Below are 6,705 nucleotides of genomic sequence, written 5' to 3' on the forward strand. Positions count from 1 at the left end.
CAATGAATGAGGTGCCTCCACCATTGCCACATGAGGAGGAAAAGAATCTCATCATGGATGACATGGTGAATGCATTCTTGGAAGGGAGGTCATAGATGATAGTGAGTAAGCTCCAATGTCACAAGAGGAGGAAACCTTGCATATAGAGAGGCAAGCACCCCTTTGTATGAGGGATGTTCGTTCTCCACACTGTGAGCAAACTTGGAGCTATTGAACTTGCAAACAACTTATTGATGGAGTGAAGCAATTGTCACAAGTCTTCTTCAGTAAGACTGCCTCATTCTATTCTGTCAAATAGAAAATGTTTCATGTTCTATATCATCTCCTTGCTAATTTTTGGATATATGATTTCCGATGTTATATTGTAGGCTTTTCAAGAAGATTCTTTCCCCTCAAAATCTATTACCAAACTCACAAGATGGGTGCCGTAAAATGCTCTCTATGCTAGGTATGGATTATACAAAAATACATGCATGTCCCAATGATTGCATGCTATTTAGAGGGGTTAATATAGATGCAACACAATGTCTACAATGTGGGGAGAGCTGCTATAGGGATGATTTACAACAAGGAGATAAAGTTCCCTGAATTTTGAGACACTTCCCTATCATTCCTCGCATCCAACACATGTTTAAATGTAAGGGGATTACAGAACTCATGACATGGCATGCTACTCATTGCTCGATCGATGGCATCATGAGGATCGTAGCTAATTCACCGGCATGGAACATGTGGAGCATCAATGGCTAGAGTTTAAAGATGAGCCTCACCACTTATGTCTTTTCTTGGGCATGGATGGTGTTAGCCCATTTGGCTTCAAGTCCACATCATGGTATACTTGGCCTATTGTATTAGTGAATTACAACCTCCCTTCATGGGTGGCAATCAAGAAAGGTCATATCAAGCTTGCTCTCCTTGTACCAGACAAGTATAAGGTGGCAAATATGGATGTGTACCTCAAGTCTTTAATTGCGGAGCTCGAGACACTATGGCGAGGTATCAAAGTACATGACGTTTCAAGGCCAATAAATAGGCGTGAGGAGGAGGTGAAACAAGTTTAGGCTTTGGACGATGCATGACTATCCCCAGGTTCTCAGAGTGCTCAACCTACCCTTATATGCATAAGGCTTTAGGCCTTTAAACTTTAAGTTTATATCTCTATCTCAATCATCTCAATTTTAAAATAGGTTTGGCAACCTTGGGACATCATGCAAGTCTGATTTGAAGACCATCACTTATTTCAGAAAGACTCTCTACACTTAAGAAGGTGGTGTATGACAAACATCATCGATTTCTCCCTCTTCTTCACATCCTAAGTATGTGTCACATGATGTCTCACCACTTGTGCTGAGACATAGAGATTAGTTTGAGGCATGGAGAAGAACTCCCAATCCACCACCAAATGGGATGTCTAGACACTCAATCTTCTTTCCACTTCCATATTGGTGTGGCATGAAGATCAATCATCTCTTAGATCCAATGCATATCTTCAAGAATATGGAAACAAATATTTGGGACCATTTAATTGGTAAAAGAGATACAAAGGGTGCAAGGAATGACTTACAAAACATTGGACGCCTTTAAAGTAGTGCATGACCAATTGAAAGTGAGAGTGGCAAAATAGTCCTACCAAAGGCACCATGGGTATTAACAAAGAGGGAGCACAATAAGGTGAAAGTGTGATTGCCTCTTTTCGTACACCAACGGGAGTAATGCATTCATTGAAGGGTGCCTTCACAAAGACCAAAAATAAAGGAGAGGAACGATTATATGGCCTCAAGACATATGATTGGCACAAGATATTATAGGTATATAAATATTCGCTTATTCATTTTCTCTTTGTGGTACATAATTTATAAGCTCATATACTAACTTCCATTTTTTTCTATGCATAGTTTATTCTTCCAATTGCTATAGTTGGTTGTGGAGACAAGAAGGTGAGAGAGGCTATTTACAAAATTGGAAGCTTGGTGATTTATGAATCTTCTCTTCAATTCACTAAGTTATATTGCTTATTTGGAATTCTCATGCGCTCACAAGTTTTGTGTTGGTAAATAGTACACATAACTGCTATGTATGTAGGTACATATCCTTAAAGGAGATAGATCCTACATCCATTGAGATGGCTCGTCTCAATGCTATTGAGGCAGTGTGTATGATCGAGGAAAACTTTCCTAAAACAATTCTCACTGGCCCCAATTGCATCTTGTGGTGCATTTGGCTGATGAAGTGGCATTGTGTGGTGTTGTTCATGTTCGATGGATGTTTTTCCTTAAAAAGTTCATGAAAACCTTAAAGGACTTTGTGAGACAAACAACAAGGCCAGAATCAGGCATGGCAGAGGGATGGTTGATGCAAGAGTCTCTTGTGTATATCTAAAAAAATCTATCTCACATAGATCCTTCCATGCCATGATTGTGTATAGCAATGAGGAGGATGACCGACTAATCACTAATGTGCCTTTGAGAGAAAAGGAAGGCAACAAAGACTGGATGAAGCATTACACCACAAGTGAATACATTTTGCATTTGAAACAGTCCCATCATGAAGAAGTTAATTCAGAGATACAAGGATGCAATCAATAGACAAAAGGCTGAGAGAAGAGCTTTCAGAAGAGCAAATAGACGCTTGCCATTCACGCCTAGCTTGGAAACTCTACCAAATGTGATCAATATAGAATGGCTTCGTATGGCAATATCGATGGCATCGCAAAATAGAGAGATGATCACAAGAGAAGAGCATGAGTATGCAAGAGGATGTGACCCTTAAGTAAGTACATTATTCATCTCTATCTCATGTATATACCTTGTTTAATGCACTATACTAAATGTCATGCTTTTGTTTAATGTTAGTAAAAACTATGTAATGCAATATGGTCAGAGGGAAGGCACTTCTGCACGGAGCATGTGGATTCTAAAAGAAACACATTTGATTATGGTAAGCTGGCAACTTTTGAGCAAGAAAGTTGAGCTAGTAGACATGATACCAATGTCATAGAGGACAATCTTGAGTATTGTTGGAACTATTCAGGATATTCTTGAGGTTGGATTTAGAGGATTTAGTCTATTCATCCTTGATGTCAAATGGTTCAAGGTGATATATAGAGGTGCTCAAGCAACCATGAAGAAACATCCAAATGGGTTCTTTCAAATTGATTCTACCAAGTTTTGGAATGATGAGAAAGATACCTTTGTACTACCTCCACACTATCAATACCAATCCCAAATTAAATCTTGAAGTAGTATAATAAAAGTGTAACCCCTTTGCTTTGTGATATTAGGTTATGTTTCACACCAATCAAATTGATCCAAAGTGGTGGTATTTTTTACAAGTTTTCCCCCATTTAAAAATTATCTTTCAAGATCAAGATGTGTAGGCTGAATCTCTAGATGAGGTGCAAGTACTATCTCAAATCAGCTCATTGGAAGAAGACGATGAAGAAAACATTTTGGATGGGGCTGATGAAGAGCATGAGGAACATCAATCTTATCAATCGACAATGCTTCATTGGATCATGATAGTGATATTGATATTGATATGGAACCTCATCTTTTCATTGAGCTTCCACACAGTAGATATAGACATTGATGAAGCAACACATATGGATTTATTACAAGATAGGATAGATTCGTGATCTTGACATTGTTTTGCTTCTCAAAAGTTTTAAACTATCTTTTTTTTTTGCTCGAAACATGGCTCCAAGGGTTTTAATAAATGCTTTTTTAAAACTATATATCATTTTCTGTGTGAGTATGTGACATGTATTTTTAAAATTCAGCATCCAACAACTATCTAGAATTTCATGTAGCAAAAATAGCAACGTAATTTCACTGCTATTTTTGTTATTCAACAGCAAAATTATAGTGTAGCAACGAAATTTCGCTGCTAAAGACGCAGCCTAACAGTGGAATTTCGTTGCTATAAACATTGTGGAGGAGCAGCAAAATTTTGTTGTTAACTACGTTGCTTATTCACTACTACTGTGGGTAGTGAAATTTTGCTACAGAGCAATGAATGGAATCCCCCACATCTCGACAAAAAAAGCGCTATTAAAACGCTGCTAGAAAATGCTGCTATGCCTCTGACGTGTTGTAGTGTATTATTTTGCTCATAGACTTGCCAATGATTTGAGAAAATTCATGTCACTTGTATCCTTTCTCTTCTAGACTTATCATGATTTGAGAAAAATCATGTCAATACACTCTATTGATTATTGTAGTAAAAAATCCTTCTCCTAAAACAAGACAACATAAAGTACAAATACATTAACCTTTTTTTTTTAGGAGCAGCCAAAGATTTCAACCTTGCCCCCTTTTTATAGACCCTTTTCACCATACCTTTATCCCCTTCTTTAAGGCTCATTTTCCATAATTTATATAGTATGTTTATATATTTCATTAAGAATGCCATGTTTTTGGTGACCATCCATCTCCCATCCCTCCCACCAACTTTTATGTAATCATCATATATAATAGTGGTGCTTAGCCGAAATCTCCAAGAATATTCCGAAACTTCTAATATTCCCCTTCTCTAACTCCATATTTAGCCAAATCAAGAAAAGATTGATCTCAACCCAATGATAATCGAAGATAGTCATAACCTATCTATGTTATGATATTGACAAGCATAAACCTTTGGTTGTCTATTGGCTTTGAGATATCAATGAGCAGGCAAACCATTGCATAGTGACTACTCTTCAAGCAATGATGCTAAATATACATGCATATTTTTCTACTTATCATACAATCCAAACATACATGATGTGCTTAAATAATCTTCTTTGCTTTTGAATTTCAATTTAAAGATAGAAGCCTCAAGTAAGTCGTATCTAGTTGGAATTAAAATAGGCAAAGGACTATGGAGGATAATTGACTCCAAAGGAGACACACCCTACACTACCCTAGATGGGGATTGAGTGTTGGTTTTGAGACTCCATGAGAGAGGAAAGCCACCGATTATAGAGGCAATGTTCAAATTAATTTTCACACTTATGACTCATTTTTCAATTCCCTAAAACTTAAAAAATAAGCTCTAGTGAATAAACTTTTGTCAAAGGAAGGATAAAAGTGTTATGGAGGTGGCCAAGCATTGAGAGAATACATTATGTAAAAATGATATACTATGGTTACACTACGGTTGCATTGAATACATTGGGCATTACATTGAGCATATCATTTTTTCCTTTAGCCTCTTATCCTTGTTGACCACATCAATCAACATAACAACATAATCAATAATCATAATCTCATCTCTCTCTCTCTCTCTCTCTCTCTACCCTAGATCGTGCATACCCTCCATACCCGTTCTTTTTAGAGGCATGGGTATGCAAGGTATACACGACCAAGGAGGTGGAGACAGAGGAGCACTATATATATTATGTTCAAATGCCCACCCTACTATGAGACTTGTGGGAAGTTCTATTACCTTTTTCAAGAAGGATTTTTCCCTTTCTCACGGATTATATAGTTTGAGGAGGATAAAAGATGCCTGAGCTTAAACTTACTAGAGCTTCAATGCCATCAAGAGATCACCATCACGAGATCATGCTTGAGTCAAAGCTAGCACAATGCTTCATAGACCTCCATTATATATTTCTTTTAGTTGTAAAAGATGCCACTTAGGCTCCACAATGATAGCACGATCTTACACTCCATCAATTGCATATGAGATCGGGGGACCCTCTAGCCCCACGCACTCGTGCAGAGTCACTAGAGAGAGTGACCTTAGGATACATTTCAATGGGCTCACTTTGTCTTATTCACACATGTAGGGCTGAGATCTCTTTAAAAAATGCCCCTATAGGTGGATTGGTCTCACCCCTACATGTGTCAATAAGACAAATATAGGCGGCTGAAATCTATCCTGCACCAAGAGAGCATGATCCATTCTAAGAACTAGATGCCCCTTCCCCCCCAAGGGAGCTACAAATCCCAGTCATACTCTAACGACATGGAGCGGTCTCACCAAAACAGGAGGTAGACCTACCACAACTCTATGCTTCATTATTATAGAGAAGGATGGTATTATATTAGATGCTCAAGGCACGTTGCATCTCCTCCCATCCCACTATGCTAGCACTTTTTAAAAGCCACATGGAGACCTGTATACAAATTTTTCATAAACACATGTTCATAGTTTCTTTTTTTTGTTTCCCAAAGGATCATAATTTTTATGGAGTATTATACTTTGGTCTCATGGACCCTTTGGGTCTTCTAATGACATTAATCTCTCTCTCTCTCTCTCTCTTCCTCCTCCCCTCAATTATCATTATCATGTGTATATGAGTTTGTGCGCATCTCTATAAAATCCTTGAATTATGTTATCATCATGTGTGTATATGAGTTTGTGGGGATCTCTAGAAAATCCCAACATGTGATTGAATGATTGACAACAAGTCCAATAGGCGGGGGAATGCTTGCCACGAAGGGTACCATTGACTTTGTCCTTGGGGGACGGGCACACTGCATCGAGCTGATAAAAATGTGGAAAGGTTTTTTGTCTGGACACTGCGGCTCCTCGTTTCCCTACAAAAAGTAGACAGGCGCTACGACTAATGTAAGCTCATGGTAAATATGTATCTCTCTACCATAGAAGAACTAATTTTTCTTTAAACCCCTCTTAAAACTCTGATAATTCCCTATACTTTTTGGAACTAGGGGACAACCCGCTCATATTGACTCGAAAGGAGGCTCCAGACACAACACA

This window comes from Cibotium barometz, chromosome 40 (genome assembly GCF_041138505.1).
Source record: "Cibotium barometz isolate CiBa-2024 chromosome 40, ASM4113850v1, whole genome shotgun sequence".
Taxonomy (NCBI): Eukaryota; Viridiplantae; Streptophyta; class Polypodiopsida; order Cyatheales; family Cibotiaceae; genus Cibotium; species Cibotium barometz.